The 19293-nt window shown below is 49.8% G+C and overlaps 2 long non-coding RNA genes across 4 annotated transcripts; both read right to left on the reverse strand.

The window, feature by feature from the left end:
- Positions 1 to 257: 257 nt before the first annotated feature.
- Positions 258 to 8048, reverse strand: LOC310833096. The gene is made up of 2 exons (XR_014558562.1): positions 7972 to 8048; positions 258 to 361 (listed from the first exon to the last, which is right to left on the reverse strand). It is a non-coding gene; the product is annotated as an uncharacterized lncRNA (long non-coding RNA).
- Positions 8049 to 10614: 2566 nt separating this feature from the next.
- Positions 10615 to 13986, reverse strand: LOC310833095. Of its 3 annotated transcripts, XR_014558559.1 has the most exons (4): positions 13876 to 13986; positions 12475 to 12599; positions 11622 to 11656; positions 10615 to 10651 (listed from the first exon to the last, which is right to left on the reverse strand). It is a non-coding gene; the product is annotated as an uncharacterized lncRNA (long non-coding RNA). The 3 variants fall into 3 exon arrangements; XR_014558560.1 differs by lacking the exons at positions 10615 to 10651; positions 11622 to 11656 and adding an exon at positions 11008 to 11097; XR_014558561.1 differs by lacking the exon at positions 10615 to 10651 and having other exon boundaries at positions 11561 to 11656.
- Between the last annotated feature and the right edge of the window lie 5307 nt (positions 13987 to 19293).

Consider the following 19293-nt stretch of genomic DNA (forward strand, 5'->3'; position numbering starts at 1 on the left):
TTGTTGTTGATGATGATGATGTTGTTGTGCCTGCCGCCCCTGCCTGCGAATCGTGATGGAACTCCTTTGATTGCTGTTGTTGTAGTGCCTGCCGACCCTGCCTGCGAATCGTGATGGTTGTGCCTTCGTTGTTGTTGTTGTTGTTGTGCCTGCCCCCCCTTCCTGCGAATCATGAAGGTTCTTCCGTGGTTGTTGTTGTTGTTGTTCCTGCCGGCCCCTGCCTGCGGAGGGTGATGTTCCGTCTTTGTTGTTGCTGCTGTTGTTGTGCCTGCTGCCCCTGCCTGAGAATCGTGAAGGTTCTGCCTTGGTTGTTATTGTTGTTCTGCCTGCTGCCCCTGCCTGCGAATCGTGATGGTTCTGCCTTGGTTGTTGTTTTTGTTATTGTTCCTGTCAACCCCTGCCTGCACAGTGTGATGTTCCGCCTTTGTTGTTGTTGTTCTTGTGCCTGCTGCCCCTGCCTGCGAATCATGATGGTTCTGCCTTGGATGTTGTTCTGCCAGCTGCCCCTGCCTGCGAATCGTGATGGTTGTGCCTTCGTTGTTGTTTTTGTTCTTGTGCCTGCCACACCTGGCTGCGCAGGGTGATGTTTCGCCTTGATTGTTGTTGTTCCTGCCGCCCCTGCCTGTGTATTGTGATGGTTCTGCCTTAGTTGTTATTGTTGTTCTGCCTGTAGCCTTTGCCTACGAATCGTGATGGTTGTGCCTTCGTTCTTGTTGTTGTGCCTGCCGACCCCTTCCTGCGGAGGGTGACTGTGATGGGATAATGAGCTGCTTGTGCGTAAAAGCTTGATCCCGCTGGGGTTTGGCCGGTCATCCAAACCCAGGCACTAACGGAGCCCCCAAAAGCATGACTCCGTCAGTCGCTGGTAGTATCTGACAGTGGGCGTCTACGGAATTTACGCCAACATAAAAGCTGTTTGACGGACATGCGCTTTCGTGACTCTCTGCGTGACAGTTTCCGGCGAAGGGAGGGAATTCCTAAAGGGGGTCTAGTTACCTCTTCACTATTCTCACTAGAAGCGTCTGAGAGCCTCCTCTCCGCTGTAACTCCTGCACTCCCCCTGCTGGTTCCTGCTTCTGCTGCAGAGTCTCTCCTACTCTGCTGGAGCCTGTCCAGCACCTTTAACTCCGATGGCAGTTCCCTGACATCCACCTCCCCCCCAGGCCCCCCTTCACCCCCTCCCGCCTCCTCTCCCACTGGCGGTGAGGGCGGAAAGCCCCTGAAAGAGCAATCCTCGTCATCAGAGGATTCAAACACTTCTAGCCACGGCGTCCCGTCTCTCTCCCCGTCTTCTTCTTCTTCGTCGGAGGCAGCTTCCTCACCCACCCCTGACTCTGGGAACCCTTCAAACTCTCCCTCCTCATCGGTGGTCCCAAAGTGTTCCCTTCTAAATCGTGCCACGGGTTGCGGTTTTCTTGGGAAACGCTGATGAAATGTTTCTATTAAGATCTCGTCATTCACTACCTCTGCTGGCACCCAAGTGTTTTCCGACTCTACTTCCCCCTCCCATTCTACCAGATATTCCACCTGATTCCCCTTCCACCTGGAATCAATGATTCCTGCCACGTTCATGTCGCGCTCTCTCTCTTCTATCACGAGCGTTTGGGTGGCCTCTCTCTCACGCTCCCCCCACTCACGTCCCTCTCGGTACGGCGACAGTAATGACCTGTGAAATACTGGGTGTAATTTCATGTGACTGGGCAGTCTGAGTTTGAATGCTACTGGGTTGACCTGCTGTATGACCTCAAAGGGTCCCAATTTCTTGGGTCTCAATTTCTTACTCCCACCCTTGAACGGTAGTCCTTGGGTGGACAACCACACTCGGTCTCCCACCCTTATGATTTCACCTTCCCTCCTATTTCTGTCTGCTTGCTTCTTATATTCTTCCTTGGCTCTCTCTAAGTTAAGTTGAAGCTGACGGTGGATCGCTTCCATCTCTTCAAAAAAATGTTCCGCTGCCGGCACGCTCCACCTCTCCCCCCCCTCTCCTGGGAATGCCCGGGGATGGCACCCATAGTTTGCCAGGAAAGGACTCATCCCTGTGGACACATTCTCCGCGTTGTTGTAGGCAAATTCGGCCAGCGGTAGCTTATCTACCCAATCATTTTCTCTGTCCTTTACATAACACCTCAGGTATTGTTGCAAAATGCCGTTTGCCCTTTCCGCTTGCCCATTAGTTTCTGGGTGTCGGGCAGTGGAGAAATTGAGTTCTACTTGCAGTAAGCTCATAAGTTTCCTCCAGAACCTGGAAGTAAATTGTTTGCCTCTGTCACTGACCACCCTCAAGGGGGCGCCATGCAACCTGAAAATATGCTCTACAAACAACTTGGCGGTCTCCTCCGCTGTAACCGCATGTGAACAGGCTATAAAATGACACATTTTGGTTAATAGATCTACCACCACCATGACAGCTGTTTTGCCTTTGGATTTTGGCAGGTCCGTCATAAAATCTATGGATACTGCCTCCCAAGGCCTTTCTGGCGTGGGTAAGGGTTGTAATAGCCCCGCTGGCGCCACCCTCTCTCCTTTTGCTCGCTGACACCTGTCGCAACCCCTAACATATTCCCGCACGTCCTCCCTCACCTTGGGCCACCAAAACTCCCTGGTAACCAACCACATGGTTTTGTGCTGTCCAAAATGTCCCGCTGTGGGGCTGTCATGCAACTGCTTGAGTACTCTGCCCCTCAGTTCCCCATCTGGTATGTACAGTGCCCCTTTGTAATACAACGCCCCGTTCTTTTCTTCAAATCCCCCTGTGTTCTCTTCTGTCCTCCTGAGTTCTCTGAGTTTCTCTTGGGCGTATTCATCGTTCTCCGTACCTTCCATCAGTTCCCTTTGCCCCACCAATGCCGCCCCACACACCCTGCGGTCTTCGGAGATTACATGCCTTGCCTCAGGCGCTCCCTCCCCCTCTAAGTACTCAGGTTTCCTGGAAAGGGCATCCGCTCTCACGTTCTCTGAACCTGGCACGTAACGAATCTCAAAGTGGAATTTGGAGAACTCCTGGGCCCATCGCACTTGTCTCTGGTTCAGGACACGGGCTGTTCTCCAATATTCCAGATTTTTGTGGTCAGTTCGGACTTGAACCTTGTGTTGCGCCCCAATCAGCAAGTGCCGCCATTTCCGGAATGCTTCATGAATGGCGAGCAGTTCTCTGTCGTACACTGTGTAGTTCCTCTCGGATTTGTTCAATTTCCGCGAAAAGAATGCACACGGTCTCCATTCCGACGTATCCTTTCCCGGCTGGAGAAGCACGGCCCCCACTGCTCGGTCTGACGCGTCAGTCTCCACTCTCATTGGTTGTTGTAGATCCACGTGCAGAAGCTGTTCTTCCGACGCAAACGCCTGCTTTAGGCGTTCGAACGCCCGCTGCGCTTCTTCCGTCCAAACAAATTTCTTTTTGCTACTAAGACAATCTGTGATGGGCGCGGTCAAATGGGCAAAGTTTTTGATGAACTTCCTATAGAAGTTTCCGAACCCCAGGAACCTTTGCACGTCCTTCTTGGTCTTTGGTGTTTTCCATTCCAGTACCGCTTGAACCTTGCTGGGATCCATGGCCAATCCCTTGTCAGACAACCGGTACCCCAGGAATTCCACCTCCCTAGTATGAAACTGACACTTCTCCAGTTTCACCCACAGCCGGTTTTCTCGCAGTTTGCTCAGTACCTCTCTTACATCTCGCACATGCTGCTCCTCATTCTCTGAGTACACCAGGACGTCATCTAAGAACGCTACGCAGTTCTTGTAGAGCAATGGCCCCAGGACGTGATTCATGAATGATTGAAAACAGGCGGAGCCTCCTTGTAATCCGAAAGGCATAACGAGGTACTCAAACGCCCCCAAGGGGGTGAACATAGTGGTCTTCCACTCATCCCCCTTCCTCACACGTATCAAGTTATATGCCCCCCTAAGGTCCAGCTTGGTAAAAATCTTCCCTTTTCTCACCTGTGTCAGAATGTCATCAATTCTAGGCATAGGGAAAGTCACTGGTTCTGACACTGCATTCAGGGACCTGAAATCACACACAAGTCTGGGCTTGCCCGTGTTTTTTTTGTCCACAAAGAACACTGGACTGCCCCCCACCGCTCGTGACTCTCTGATGAAACCTCTCTTGAGATTCTTGTCAATGAACTCCCTTAACTCCTGCATCTCACTGTCTGACATTGCATACAGCTTCCCCACTGGCAATTGTGCTCCTGGGAGTAAGGTAATTTGACAGTCAAAGGGTCTGTGCGGGGGCAATTTATCCGCTTCCTTTTCGCTGAATACGTCAATCAAGTCAGCGTATTGTGGTGGCACCTTCCCCTTGTCCATCACTTCCACCCCTGCTAGAGTGGCCCTGCTGCCTGCCTGGGCCTCTCCCTCCTTGCAGTGTTCTAGGCAATGTGCTGATCCAAAGGAAACCACGCGCTGATGCCAGCCTACTAGCGGATCATGTAGTGCCAGCCAGCTCATTCCCAAGATAATAGGGGCTCCTCCCAGGGTGGCTACGTTAAACGCTATCAGTTCTGTGTGCCGTGCCACCCTCATTATCATTGGTACAGTCTGTTGGCTCACTTCTCCTCCCAACAGCTCCCTCCCATCAATCGTGGTAACCTGCAAAGGCTTACTTAATGGGATAGTCTGTATCTGGTGCTCAGCTGCAAACTCCTTACTCATGAAATTACATGAGCTACCTGAGTCCAATAGCGCTCTTATCTTTAGTGGGTGTCCGTTTGCCAGTTCCAGCAACACCTCTATCACAAGTGCTGGTCTTGGGGGTTCCGGCGTGGGCACGTTCACTACTCCCTGGCCTGGCTGCTGTGCCCTGATGTTGGCAACCAGGCGTTGGCTTTTACTTGCTCCTTCATTTCATCCTCCTCCTTCCCCCCAACAGTTCCTGCCATCCCTTGCCATTCCTTCCTTTGCGGACAGACTCTGGCAAAGTGACCTGGCTGTTGGCAGAGATAGCATCTCTTGCCGCTCTTTCCCTCCTTCTTCCGCCCTTCACTGGTGTTTGAAACTGTGCGCGCGCGCGCTGCTCCAAATTCCATCGGCTCTGCTGGCGGGAAAGGCTGCTCCGGAATCTCTGGAATGCGGAAGTCCTTCCAACGTTCCCCCTTTCCTTCCCGCTTTTCCAAAGCTCTAGCCTCCTGGCGTGCTCCTATGGACAGCGCTGATTTAGTCAGCTGGTCCATAGACTCCGCCCTAGGCGCCCGGGAAAGTTCATCTTTCACTGCCGGAGAGAGACCTTCTTCAAATAGCATTTGAATAGGTTCACTAGCAAGGTTCCACCCCAGTCTATGAATCAGCATGGTGAACTCAGTCCAGTACTCACGTACAGATCGGCTCCCCTGTTTACAAGCCATCAACTCCCTGCGCACCATCCCCTGCTCAATCTCGCTGGAAAACATCAAGTCCATGGCGCGAAAAAACTTCATTGTGTCCTTTAAGATTTCATTATTGGCTGCCATCAGGGGGCGAACCCAGTCCCTCGCCCCTCCCTCTAGATGGCCAATCACGTACGCCACTCTAGAGTTCTCATCGGGGAAGTCATCAAACAGTAGATTGAGAGCATATTGCATCTCTGTTCTAAAGGCTTGATAGTTCCTGGGATTCCCCCCAAATTTCTGCACCAATCCAGGCACCCTTCTGGCAAGTGGGGTGGTTTTCCCCTTATCTGCATCTTGAGCCCTCCTCTCCTCCAGCCTCGCCGTTTGCAGTGCGAGCTGGACCTCCAACGCCCTGTACCTTTCTTCCAGGCTTGGATCTGCTCCAGCTCCAGCTGCCCCGGTTCCTGCTGGTTCACTCATGATGCCCTCTGCTTGCACAAACAGCTTTCGGAGACTGTCAGATTGCTGTGATGGGATAATGAGCTGCTTGTGCGTAAAAGCTTGATCCCGCTGGGGTTTGGCCGGTCATCCAAACCCAGGCACTAACGGAGCCCCCAAAAGCATGACTCCGTCAGTCGCTGGTAGTATCTGACAGTGGGCGTCTACGGAATTTACGCCAACATAAAAGCTGTTTGACGGACATGCGCTTTCGTGACTCTCTGCGTGACAGTTTCCGGCGAAGGGAGGGAATTCCTAAAGGGGGTCTAGTTACCTCTTCACTATTCTCACTAGAAGCGTCTGAGAGCCTCCCCTCCGCTGTAACTCCTGCACTCCCCCTGCTGGTTCCTGCTTCTGCTGCAGAGTCTCTCCTACTCTGCTGGAGCCTGTCCAGCACCTTTAACTCCGATGGCAGTTCCCTGACAGTGACGTTCCGTCTTTGTTGTTGCTGCTGTTGTTGTTGTTGTGCCTGCCGCCCCTGCCTGAGAATCGTGAAGGTTCTGCCTTGGTTGTTATTGTTTTTCTGCCTGCCGACCCCTTCCTGCGAAACATGATGGTTCGGCCTTCGTTGTTGTTGTTGTTGTGCCTGCCGCCCCTGCCTGCGAATCATGATGGTTCCGCGTTGGTTCTTGTTGTTGTTGTGCCTGCCGCCCCTGCCTGCGAATGATGATTGTTCTGCTTCGTTGTTTTTTATTGTGTCTGCCGCCCCTGGCTGCGCAGAGTGATGTACCGCCTTTGTTGTTGTTGTGCCTGCTGCCCCTGCCTGCGAATCGTGATGGTTCTGCCTTGGATGTTGTTCTGCCTGCTGCCCCTGCCTGCGAATCGTGATCGTGCCGCCTTGGTGGTTGTTGTTGTTGTTGTCGTCGTCGTAGTGCCTGCCGCCCCTACCTGCAAATCGTGATGGTCCTCCCTTGATTGTTGTTGTTGTAATGCCTGCCGACCCTGCCTGCCTAATTGTGATGGTTGTGCCTTGGTTGTTGCTGTTGTGCCTCCCGCCCCTTCCTGCGAATCATGAAGGTTCTTCCATGGTTGTTGTTGTTGTTGTTGTTGTCGTGCCTGCCAACCCCTGCCTGCGGAGGGTGACGTTCCGTCTTTGTTGTTGTTGTTGTTGTGCCTGCCACACCTGCCTGCGAATCGTGATGGTTCCGCCTTGGTTGTTGTTGTTGTTGTTGTTGTTGTGCCTGCCGCCCCTGCCTGCGAATCGTGGTGGTTGTGTCTTGGATGTTGTTGCTGTTGTTGTGCCTGCAGCCTCTGCCTACGAATCGTGGTGGTTGTCCCTTGGATGTTGTTCTGCCTGCTGCCCCTGCCTGCGAATCATGATCATTCTGCCTTGGTTGTTGTTGTTGTGCCTGCAGCCTCTGCCTACGAATCGTAATAGTACTGCCTTGGTTGTTATAGTTCTTCTGCCTGCCACGGCATCCTGACAAGCGTTATGGTTCCGCCTTTGTTGTTGTTGTTGTTCTTGTGCCTGCTGCCCCTGCCTGCGAATCCTGATGGTTCTGCCTTGGATGTTGTTCTGCCTGCTGCCCCTGCCTGCGAATTGTGATGGTTCTGCCTTGGTTGTTGTTGTTGTTGTTGTTGTTGTGCCTGCCGCCCCTGGCTGCAAATTGTGATGGTTCTGCCTTAGTTGTTATTGTTGTTCCGCCTGCCCCCACTGCCTGCGAATCGTGATGGTTCTGCCTTCATTGTTGTTACTGTTGTGCCTCCCGCCCCTTTCTGCGAATCATGAAGGTTCTGCCTTGGTTGTTGTTGTTGTTGTGCCTGCCAACCCCTGCCTGCGGAGGGTGACGTTCCATCTTTGTTGTTGCTGTTGTTGTTGTTGTTGTGCCTGCCGCCCCTGCCTGAGAATCGTGAAGGTTCTGCCTTGGTTGTTATTGTTGTTCTGCCTGCCAACCCTGCCTGCGAATCATGATGGTTCTGTCTTGGTTGTTGTTTTTGTTGTTGTGCTTGCCGCCCCTGCCTGCAAATCATAATGATTCCGCGTCGGTTCTTTTTGTTGTTCTTGTGACTGCTGACCCCGCCTGCGAATTGTGATGGTTCTGCCTTGGTTGTTGTTGTTGTTGTTGTGCCTGCCGCCCCTGCCTCTGCATGGTGATGTTCTGCCTTTGTTGGTGGTGGTGCTTTGCGTGCCGCCGCTGGCTGTGAATCGTGATGGTTCTGCCTTGGTTGTTATTGTTGTTCTGCCTGCCGACCCTTGCCTGCGAATCGTGATGGTTCTGCCTTCGTTGTTGTTGTTGTTGTTGTGCCTGCCGACCCCTGGCTGCGCAGAGTGATGTTCTGCCTTCATTGTTGTAGTTGTTGATGTTCCTGCTGACCCCTGCCTGCTGAGGGTGATGTTCCGCCTTTGTTGTTGTTGTTGTTGTTCTTGTGCCTGCTGCCCCTGCCTGCGAATCATGATGGTTCTGCCTTGGATGTTGTTCTGCCTGCTGCCCCTGCCTGCGAATTGTGATGGTTCTGCCTTGGTTGTGGTTGTTGTTGTGCCTGCCGACCCCTGCCTGCACAGGGTGAAGTTTTGCCTTTGTAGTTGCTGTTGTTGTGCCTGCCGCCCCTGCCTGTGCATGGTGATGTTCTGCCTTTGTTGGTGGTGGTGTTTTGCGTGCCGCCCCTGGCTGTGAATCGTGATGGTTCTGTTTTGGTTGTTGTTGTTGTTGTGCCTGCCCCCGCTGCCTGCAAAACGTGATGGTTCTGCCTTGGTGGTTATTGTTGTTCTGCTTGCCCCGGCGTCCTGAGAAGCGCTATGGTTCCGCCTTTGTTTTTGTTGATGTTGTTGTGCCTGCCCCCCCCCCGCCTGCGAATCATGATGGTTGTGCCTTGGATGTTGTTCTGCCTGCTGCCCCTGCCTGCGAATCATGATGGTTTCGCGTTGGTTCTTGTTGTTCTTCTTGGTGGTTGTTGTTGTTGTAGTTCCTACCGACCCCTGCCTATGAATCGTGATGGTTCCGCCTTGGTTGATGTTGTAGTTGTGCCAGCTGCCCCTTCCTGCAAATTGTGAAAGTTGTGCCTTGGTTGTTCCTGTTTTTGTTGTTGTGCCTGCCGCCCCCTGGCTGTGCAGGGTTATGTTCCGCCTTGATTGTTGTTGTTGTTGTTGTTGTTGTTGTGCTGCTGCCCCTGCCTGCAAAACGTGATGGTTCTGCCTTGGTGGTTATTGTTGTTCTGCTTGCCCCGGCGTCCTGAGAAGCGCTATGGTTCCGCCTTTGTTTTTGTTGATGTTGTTGTGCCTGCCCCCCCTCCCGCCTGCGAATCATGATGGTTGTGCCTTGGATGTTATTCTGCCTGCTGCCCCTGCCTGCGAATCATGATGGTTCCGCGTTGCTTCTTGTTGTTCTTCTTGGTGGTTGTTGTTGTTGTAGTGCCTACCGACCCCTGCCTATGAATCGTGATGGTTCCGCCTTGGTTGATGTTGTAGTTGTGCCAGCTGCCCCTTCCTGCGAATTGTGAAGGTTGTGCCTTGGTTGTTCCTGTTTTTGTTGTTGTGCCTGCCGCCCCCTGACTGTGCAGGGTTATGTTCCGCCTTGATTGTTGTTGTTGTTGTTGTGCTGCTGCCCCTGCCTGCAAATTGTGATGGTTCTGCCTTAGTTGTTATTGTTGTTCTGCCTGCCGACCCCTGCCTGCGAATCATGATGGTTCCGCCTTCATTGTTGTTGCTGTTGTGCCTCCCGCCCCTGCCTGCGAATCATGAAGGTTCTGCCTTGGTTGTTGTTGTTGTGCCTGCCGACCCCTGGCTGCGCAGAGTGATGTTCCACCTTTGTTGTTGTTGTTATTGTGCTTGCCGACCCCGCCTGCGAATCGTTATGGTTCTGCCTTGGTTGTTGTTTTGGTTATTGTTCCTGTCAACCCCTGCCTGCACAGTGTGATGTTCCGCCTTTGTTGTTGTTGTTGTTCTTGTGCCTGCTGCCCCTGCCTGTGAATCGTGATGGTTCTACCTCGGATGTTGTTCTGCCTGCTGCCCCTGCCTGTGAATCGTGATGGTTCCGCCTTGGTTGTTGTTGTTGTGCCTGCCACCCCTGCCTGCGAATCGTGATGGTTCTGTCTTGGTTGTTGTTGTTGTTGTGCCTGCCGACCCCTGGCTACAACTATTGTTGTAGTTGTTGATGTTACTGTTGACCCCTGCCTGCTGAGGGTGATTTTCCGACTTTGTTGTTGTTGTTGTTCTTGTGCCTGCCGCCCCTGCCTGCGAATCGTGATGGTTGTGCCTTCGTTGTTGTTGTTTTTGTTGTTGTGCCTGCCGCCCCTGACTGCGCAGGGTGATGTTCCGCCTTGGTTGTTGCTGTTGTTGTTGTTGTGCCTGCTGCCCCTGCCTGCGAATCGTGGTGGTTCCGTCTTGATTGTTGTTGTTGTAGTGCCTGCTGCCCCGCCTCTGAATCGTGATTGTTGTGCCTTGGATGTTGTTCTGCCTACTGCCCTGCCTGTGAATCGTGATGGTTCCGCCTTGGTGGTGGTGGTGGTGGTGGTTGTAGTTGTTTTAGTGCCTGCTGCCCCTGCCTGCGAATCGTGATGGTCCTTCCTTGATTGTTGTTGTTGTAGTGCCTGCCGCCCCGCCTGCGAATTGTGATGGTTGTGCCTTCGTCGTTATTGTTGTTCTGCCTGTACCCTCTGCCTATGAATCGTGATGGTTCTGCCTTGGTTGTTGTTGTTGTGCCTGCTGACGCCTGCCTGCGGAGGATGACGTTCCGTCTTTGTTGTTGCTGCTGTTGTTGTTGTTGTGCCTGCCGCCCCTGCCTGAGAATCATGAAGGTTCTGCCTTGGTTGTTATTGTTGTTCTGCCTGCCGACCCTTGCCTGCGAATCGTGATTGTTCTGCCTTCGTTGTGGTTGTTGTTGTTGTTGTTGTTGTTGTTGTGCCTGCGGACCCCTGGCTGCGCAGAGTGATGTTCTGCCTTCATTGTTGTAGTTGTTGATGTTCCTGCTGACCCCTGCCTGCTGAGGGTGATGTTCCGCCTTTGTTGTTGTTGTTGTTCTTGTGCCTGCTGCCCCTGCCTGCGAATCATGATGGTTCTGCCTTGGATGTTGTTCTGCCTGCTGCCCCTGCCTGCGAATTGTGATGGTTCTGCCTTGGTTGTGGTTGTTGTTGTTGTTGTGCCTGCCAACCCCTGCCTGCACAGGGTGAAGTTTTGCCTTTGTAGTTGCTGTTGTTGTGCCTGCCGCCCCTGCCTGTGCATGGTGATGTTCTGCCTTTGTTGGTGGTGGTGTTTTGCGTGCCGCCGCTGGCTGTGAATCGTGATGGTTCTGTTTTGGTTGTTCTTGTTGTTGTGCCTGCCGCCCCTGCCTGCGAATCGTGATGGTTCTGCCTTGGATGTTGTTCTGCCTGCTGCCCCTGCCTGCGAATTGTGATGGTTCTGCCTTGGTTGTGGTTGTTGTTGTTGTTGTGCCTGCCAACCCCTGCCTGCACAGGGTGAAGTTTCGCCTTTGTAGTTGCTGTTTTTGTGCCTGCCGCCCCTGCCTGTGCATGGTGATGTTCTGCCTTTGTTGGTGGTGGTGTTTTGCGTGCCGCCCCTGGCTGTGAATCGTGATGGTTCTGTTTTGGTTGTTGTTGTTGTTGTGCCTGCCCCCGCTGCCTGCGAAACGTGATGGTTCTGCCTTGGTGGTTATTGTTGTTCTTCTTGGTGGTTGTTGTTGTTGTAGTGCCTACCGACCCCTGCCTATGAATCGGGATGGTTCCGCCTTGGTTGATGTTGTAATTGTGCCAGCTGCCCCTTCCTGCGAATTGTGAAGGTTGTGCCTTGGTTGTTCTTGTTTTTGTTGTTGTGCCTGCCGCCCCCTGGCTGTGCAGGGTTATGTTCCACCTTGATTGTTGTTGTTGTTGTTGTTGTGCCTGCTGCCCCTGCCTGCGAATTGTGATGGTTCTGCCTTAGTTGTTATTGTTGTTCTGCCTGTAGCCTCTGCCGACCCCTGCTTGCGAATCGTGATGGTTCCGCCTTCGTTGTTGTTGTTATTGTGCTTGTCGACCCCGCCTGCGAATCGTTATGGTTCTGCCTTGGTTGTTGTTTTGGTTATTGTTCCTGTCAACCCCTGCCTGCACAGTGTGATGTTCCACCTTTGTTGTTGTTGTTGTTCTTGTGCCTGCTGCCCCTGCCTGCGAATCGTGATGGTTCTACCTCGGATGTTGTTCTGCCTGCTGCCCCTGCCTGCGAATCATGATGGTTCCACGTTTGTTCTTGTTGTTGTTCTTGTGACTGCCGACCCCGCCTGCGAATCGTGATGGTTCTGCCTTCGTTGTTGTTGTGCCTGCTGCCCCTGCCTGCGAATCGTGATGGTTCCGCCTTGGTTGTTGTTGTTGTTGTAGTGCCTACCGACCCCTGCCTGTGAATCATGATGGTTCTGCCTTCGTTGTTGTTGTTGTTGTTGTGCCTCCCGCCCCTTCCTGCGAATCGTGAATGTTCCGTCTTGGTGGTGGTGGTTGTTGTGCATGCCGCATCTGCCTGCAAATCGTGATGGTTCTGCCTTCATTGTTGTTGTGCCTGCCGCCCCTGCCTTTGAATTGTGATAGTTCTGCCATTGTTGTTGTTGTTGTTGTTCTGCCTGCCCCTGCTGCCTGTGAATCGTGATGGTTCTGCCTTAGTTGTTGTTGTTGTTGTGCCTGCCTCCCCTGCCTGCAATCGTGATGGTTCTGCCTTCGTTGTTGTTGTTGTGCCTGCCGCCCCTGGCTGCGCAGGGTGATGTTCCACCTTGGTTGTTTTTATTGCTCTGCCTGCCACTGCTGCCTGCAAAGCGTTATGGTTGGGCATTGGTGGTTGTTGTTGTTGTTGTTGTTGTGCCTGCCGCCCCTTCCTGCAAATCGTGATGGTTCTGCCTTGGTTGTTGTTGTTGTGCCTGCCGACCCCTCCCTGCGCAGGTTGATGTTCCTCCTTTGTTGTTGTTGTTGTTATTGTTGTGCCTCCCACCCCTGCCTGCTAATCGTGATGGTTCTGCCTTGATTGTTGTTCTGCCTGCTGCCGCTGCCTGAGAATCATGATGATTCGGCTTTGGTTGCTGTTGTTGTCGTTGTGACTGCAGACCCCTTCCTGTGAATCGTGATGGTTCTGCCTTCGTTGTTGTTGTTGTTGTTGTTATTCTTGTGCCTGCTGCCCCTGCCTGCGAATTGTGATGGTTCCGCGTTGGTTCTTGTTGTTGTTCTTGTGACTGCCGACCTCGCCTGCGAATTGTGATGGTTCTGCCTTGGTTGTTGTTGTGCCTGCTGCCCCTGCCTGCGAATCGTGATGGTTCTGCCTTGGTTGTTGTTGTTGTTATTGTGCCTGCCGTGCCTGGCTGTGCAGGGTGATGTTCCGCCTTTGTTGTTGTTCTTGTGCCTGCTGCCCCTGCCTGCGAATCGTGCTGGTTATGCCTTGGTTGTTATTGTTGTTGTTGTTGTGCCTGCCACCCCTGCCTGCGAATCGTGCTGGTTCTGCTTCGTTGTTGTTGTGTTTATTGTTGTGCCTGCCGCCCCTTGCTGCGCAGAGTGATGTACCGCCTTCGTTGTTGTTGTGCCTGCACCCCCTGCCTGCGAATCATGATGTTTCTGCCTTGGATGTTGTTCTTCCTGCTGCCCCTGCCTACGAATCATGATGGTTCCGAGTTCGTTGTTGTTGTTGTTGTGCCTGCCGAACCCTGCCTGAGAATCATGATGGTTCCGCCTTGGTTGTTGTAGTTGTTGATGTTCCTGCTGACCCCTGCCTGCTGAGGATTATGTTTTGCCTTTGTTGTTGTTGTTGTTGTGCCTCCCACCCCTTCCTGCGAATCGTGATGGATCTGCCTTAGTTAATATTGTAGTTGTGCTTGTCGCCCCTCCCTGCGAATCGTGATTGTTCTGCCTTTTTGTTGTTGTTGTCTTCCGCCCCTGGCTGCGCAGGGTGATGTTCTGCCTTCGTTGTTCTTGTCGTTCTGCCTGCCACCCTTTCCTGCGAATTGTGATGGTTCTGCTTTGGTTGTTATTCTTGTTCTGCCTGCCCCTGCTGCCTGCAAAGTGTTATGGTTCCGCCTAGGTTGTTGCTGCTGTTGTGCCTGACGCCCCTGCCTGAGAAACGTGATGGTTCTGCCTTCGTTGTTGTTGTTGTGCCTCCCGCTCCTGGCTGCGCAGGGTGATCTTCTGCCTTGGTTGTTGTTGTGCCTGCCGCCCCTGCCTGAGAATCGTGATGGTTATGCCTTAGTTAATATTGTAGTTGTGCTTGTCGCCGCTGTCTGCGAATCGTGATTGTTCCGCCTTTGTTGTTGTTGTGCCTGCCGACGCCTGCCTGCAGAGGATGACGTTCCTTCTTTATTGTTGTTGTTGTTGCTGCTGCTGCTGCTGCTGCTGCTGTTGCTGTTGTGCGGGCTGCCCCTGCCTGTGAATTGTGAGGTTTCTACCTTTGTTGTTGTTGTTGTTTTTGTTGTTGTGCCTGCCACCCCTGGCTGCGCAGGGTGATGTTGTGCCTTCATTGTTGTGACTGCCGGCCCTGCCTGCGAATTATGATGGTTCCGCCTTAGTTGTTATTGTTGTTCTCCCTGCCGCCCCTGCCTGCAAATCGTGATGGTTCTGCCTTCCTTGTTGTTGTTGTGCCTGCCAACCCGTGCCTGCGAATCGTGAAGGTTCTGCCTTGGTTGTTGTAGTTGTTGATGTTCCTGCTGACCCCTGCCTGCTGAGGGTGATGTTTCGCCTTTGTTGTTGTTTTTGTGCCTCCCACCCCTTCCTGTGAATTGTGATGGTTTTGCCTTGGTTAATATTGTAGTTGTGCTTGTTGCCCCTGCCTGTGAATCATGATTGTTCTGCCTTTTTGTTGTTGTTGTTGTGCCTTCCGCCCTGGCTGCGCAGGGTGATGTTCCGCCTTCGTTGTTCCCTGCCTCCCTTTTACGAATTGTGATGGTTCTGCTTTGGTTGTTATTGTTGCTCTGCCTGCCCCCGCTGCCAGCGAAACGTGATGGTTCTGCCTTGGTAGTTATTGTTGCTCTGCCTGCTCCGGCGTCCTGAGAAGCGTTATGGTTCCGCCTTTGTTCTTGTTGATGTTGTTGTGCCTGCTGCCCCTGCCTGCGAATCATGATGGTTCCGCCTTGGTTTTTGTTCTGCCTGCTGCCGCTGTCTGAGAATCATGATGATTCGGCTTTGGTTGCTGTTGTTGTCGTTGTGACTGCAGACCCCTGCCTGTGAATCGTGATGGTTCTGCCTTCGTTGTTGTTGTTGTGCCTGCCAACCCTGGCTGCACAGAGTGGTGTTCCGCCTTCGTTGTTGTTGTTGTGCCTGCTGCTCCTGCCTGCGAATTGTGATGGTTCCGCGTTGGTTCTTGTTGTTCTTGTGACTGCCGACCTCGCCTGCGAATCGTGATGGTTCTGCATTGGTTGTTGTTTTTGTTATTGTTTCTGTCGACCCCTGCCTGCACAGTGTGATGTTCCGCCTTTGTTGTTGTTGTTGTGCCTGCTGCTCCTCCCTGCGAATCGTGATGGTTCTGCCTTGGTTGTTGTTGTTGTAGTGCCTACCGACCCCGCCTGCGAATCGTGATGGTTCTGCCTTCGTTGTTGTTGTTGTTGTGCCTGCTGCCCCTGCCTGCGAATCCTGAAGGTTCTGCCTTGGATGTTGTTCTTCCTGCTGCCCCTGCCTACGAATCGTGATGGTTCTGCCTTCGTTGTTGTTGTGTTTGTTATTGTGCCTTCCGCCCCTGGCTGCGCAGAATGATGTACCGCCTTCGTTGTTGTTGTTGTTGTGCCTGCCGACCCCTGCCTGCGAATCCTGAAGGTTCTGCCTTGGTTGTTGTAGTTGTTGATGTTCCTGCTGACCCCTTCCTGCTGAGGGTGACGTTTCTGCCTTTCCTGCTGAGGGTGACGTTGTTGTTGTTTTTGTGCCTGCCGACCCCTGCCTGTGAATCATGATGGTTCTGCTTTTGTTAATATTGGAGTTGTGCTTGTCGCCCCTGCCTGCGAATCGTGATGGGTCCGCCTTTGTTGTTGTTGTTGTTGTTGTGCTTGCCGCCCCTGCCTGCGAATCGTGATGGTTCTGCCTTGGTTGTTGTTGTTGTTGTGCCTGCCGCCCCTGGCTGCGCAGGGTGATGTTCCGCCTTTGTTGTTGTTGTTGTTCTGCCTGTCGTCACTGCCTGCGAAGCGTTGTGGATCCGCCTTTGTTGTTGTTGTTGTTGTTGTGCCTCCCGACTCCTGCCTGCACAGAGTGATGTTCCACCTTTGTTGTTGTTGTGCATGCCGCCCCTACCTGTGAATCGTGAATGTTCCGTCTTGGTTGTTGTTGTTGTTTTTGTTGTTGTGCGTGCCGCCCATGGCCCATATGACAATTAAAGCACAGAATGCCAAAATATTACCAAAAACACTCACAGACCACAATCCAGTATCATTAACTCTTAAAGGAAAAGAGAAGAAAGGGGGTGGGAAGGTGGAGAATGAATGTTTTCCTATTAAAAAACCAAAAAGTAATACCAGGAGCCAGAAAGTTGTTGAAGGAATATTTTGAAAACAATTGGAGGAAATGGACAGGTCTAAAAACAGTATGGGATGCTGGGAAGGCAGTTGTTAGGGAATATTTCATACAACAAAACTCAATAGCATATAAGAATAAATAAAAAAAGAAAAGGGAGCTTTTAGAAGAAATTAAAAGGAAGGGGGAAATGGCCTACGCAAGCAAAAATAAAGAGAGATTAACCAAGAAATTAAATTATTGAGAGTAGAATACAATAAAATTATAGAACAGGGGGCAGAACAAAAAATCAAATTTTGGAAATATAAAAATTTTGAATGGGCAAATAAACCAGGAAGATCCCTGTCTGGCAATTAAAAAAACAAAGAAATGAAAAATTAATAAATAAGACAAGAGTAGAAGAGAGGACAATAGGGGATATTACAGAAATTCAAAAAGAATTTTAAAAGTATTATAAAAAATTATATCAAAAAGATGAAGTGTCAATAGAAGAAATAGAGGAATATATAAAGAAAAATAAATTAATAGAGATAGCAGAAGACCATAAATTATTAAATGAACCAATATCAACTGTAGAAATTAAGGAATCAATTCAAAAATTAAAAATAGGGAAATCCCCAGGTCCAGACTGCATACCAGCAGAATACTATAAAGAAATGTTAAATGAATTAATTGACCCACTAAAAGAAGTAATAGAGGAAGCGGTAGAGAAGGGGAATATTCCAGACTCTTGGACTCAAGCGTATATAACGCTCCTACCAAAACAAGGTACGGACTTGGAATCTGTCTCAAATTATAGACCCATTTCGTTGTTAAATTCGGATTATAAAATTTATGCAGGGTTATTGGCTAACAGGTTGAAAAAAATAATAGGAAAAATAGTACATAAAAATAGTACATAAACAAATAAAGGATAATATTAGAAATATAATAGACATAATGGAATATCTACAAGTAAGAAGAGATAAACAAGAAGCCCTGATTTCAATTGATGCGGAGAAGGCTTTCGATAAAATCTCATGGGAATTCATGAAAAACTATTAAAAGAATTGTGTCTAGGTGAAAAATTCCAAAAAGGTAAAAATGCAATATATAACAGAAAGCAAAAATTATTATTAATGGAGAGTTTGGAGAAGAAATCAATCTCTTTAAAGGTATAAGACAAGTATGCCCCCTATCCCCAATGTTGTTTATAATAGTATTAGAGGTTCTATTAAAGAAAATAAGGCAGGACAACCAAATAAGAGGAATAGTAGTTGGTGAAAAAAGATATGTTTAGAGCCTTTGCAGATGATGTTATGATCACAACAGAAAATCCCCTACAATGCACACCTAGAATATTGGAATGTATAAACGAATATGGCAGATTAGCAGGATTCAAACTAAACTATGGGAAAACCAAAATACTAGTGAAAAATATGGAAGAAAAATATAAAGTGAAATTACAAGAAATTACAGGATTGGAAATTAAAAAGAGAATAAGGTATCTTGGAATAAATTTAACAACAAATACTATAGATTTAAGTAATGAGAACTATGGGAAAACATGGAATGAAATAAAAAAGGATTTGCAAGTATGGGGGAAATTGAATCTTTCCTTACTAGGGAAAATATCGGTAATAAAAATGATTAAATGGGCGCAAGATATTGGGGAAAATATTATGTTTGAACAATGGGGAAAATTGTGAAAAGAAGATATGAAATTCACTATGTGTTATATATTGAAAGAAAATTACCTTAAAATACAACATAGATGGTGTTTAACACCAGAAAGAATAGCAAAAATGAATAAAAATTGTAGCGATGTCTGCTGGCAATGCAACACTGGAAATGGTACTATGATACATATATGGTGGAATTGTTTAAACATCAAACAATTTTTGGAAAAAATATATAACGAAATGAAAAAAATGTTTAGATATTTCACAAATGAAAAAAAATGTTTAGATAAAACACCAGAAGGTTTTCTATTGGGAATAATACCAAGAAGTCTAAAGGAAGAAGACAAGACATTATATTTATATGCAACAGTAGCCACAAGGCTACTGAATGCGAAAAATTGGAAAAGTGGTATTATACGGACAAAAACAGAGTGGCTTGCCAAATTATTGGAGTACTACAATACATCCAAAACAATGGGAGAAATTGGGAGGATCTCAAAAGAGAAGATAGACAGGGACTGGAAGGTGTTGAAAGGATACTTGCAAAATCATATTGAAAAATCAGAACTCCTATTAGAATAAACAAGTTCCGTTTTAAATAATGAAATACTAAAGAAGATGGATAACAATGTGTAATAGAAAAAGAAGCATTGGTTTCTCCTTCCCCTTGGCTTCTCAACCCCCTTTCCTGGGAAGGGTGCCAGGAGTCGCAAGACAGGAGCTTTCTGTTCATGCTCAGAGGCACGGCTCCTGAGAAGGGGGAGAAAAGGGAGGGAACTGGAGGGGAATATATGCTCTGTGCAAATGGCTGAAAACTCGTGCTTGTTTGTGAAGTTATCACACTAGCTCTTCCTACCAAGCCCAGATGGTAGAAATAAAGCTCTTTCTCTGAAATTATCCCTTGAGTGTCTGTTTGACTCCCATTTCCCTCTCCCTGGGTGCAATGCTCTTTCCACCTGAGGGCAAAGCCTGAAAAGGCTACACTGGGACCTAAGCAACCAGAATTACTGGATGGAGTAGGTGGGTCCCTATGTGGAAAAGAAGCAGCTAGATCCCTCTAAGTTTGGAAATTTGAAGCTAAGCGAGTCCCTCACTGTGAGGTTTGCTGGGAGTACAATAGGGGTGTGTGCCAGGGGCCAAATTGTCAGTATGCACATGAATGTGAAAAGTGCCTAGGTAACCACCCTCATGTTTTAAAAGTAAACAGCCCTTTCAGGGCGGTAGGAGGCATTTCCACCAGGGGTCTTGCAATGCTCACAGAGCAGCCACAAACCGGTATTACTGTATTTTTCACTCCATAACACGCACTTTTTTCCTCCTAGAAAGTAAGGGGAAATGTCTGTGTGTGTTATGGAGCAAATGCCTACGGATGGCGGAGGGATCTGCTGCAGTCATGAGCAGAGGATCCATGGTTCCCCTTCCTTCCCTCCTCCATGGCTCGCTTTGAAACAGCAAAG

The sequence above is a fragment of the Podarcis gaigeae genome, assembly GCF_964106915.1.
Source record: "Podarcis gaigeae genome assembly, chromosome: 16".
NCBI lineage: Eukaryota > Metazoa > Chordata > Lepidosauria > Squamata > Lacertidae > Podarcis > Podarcis gaigeae.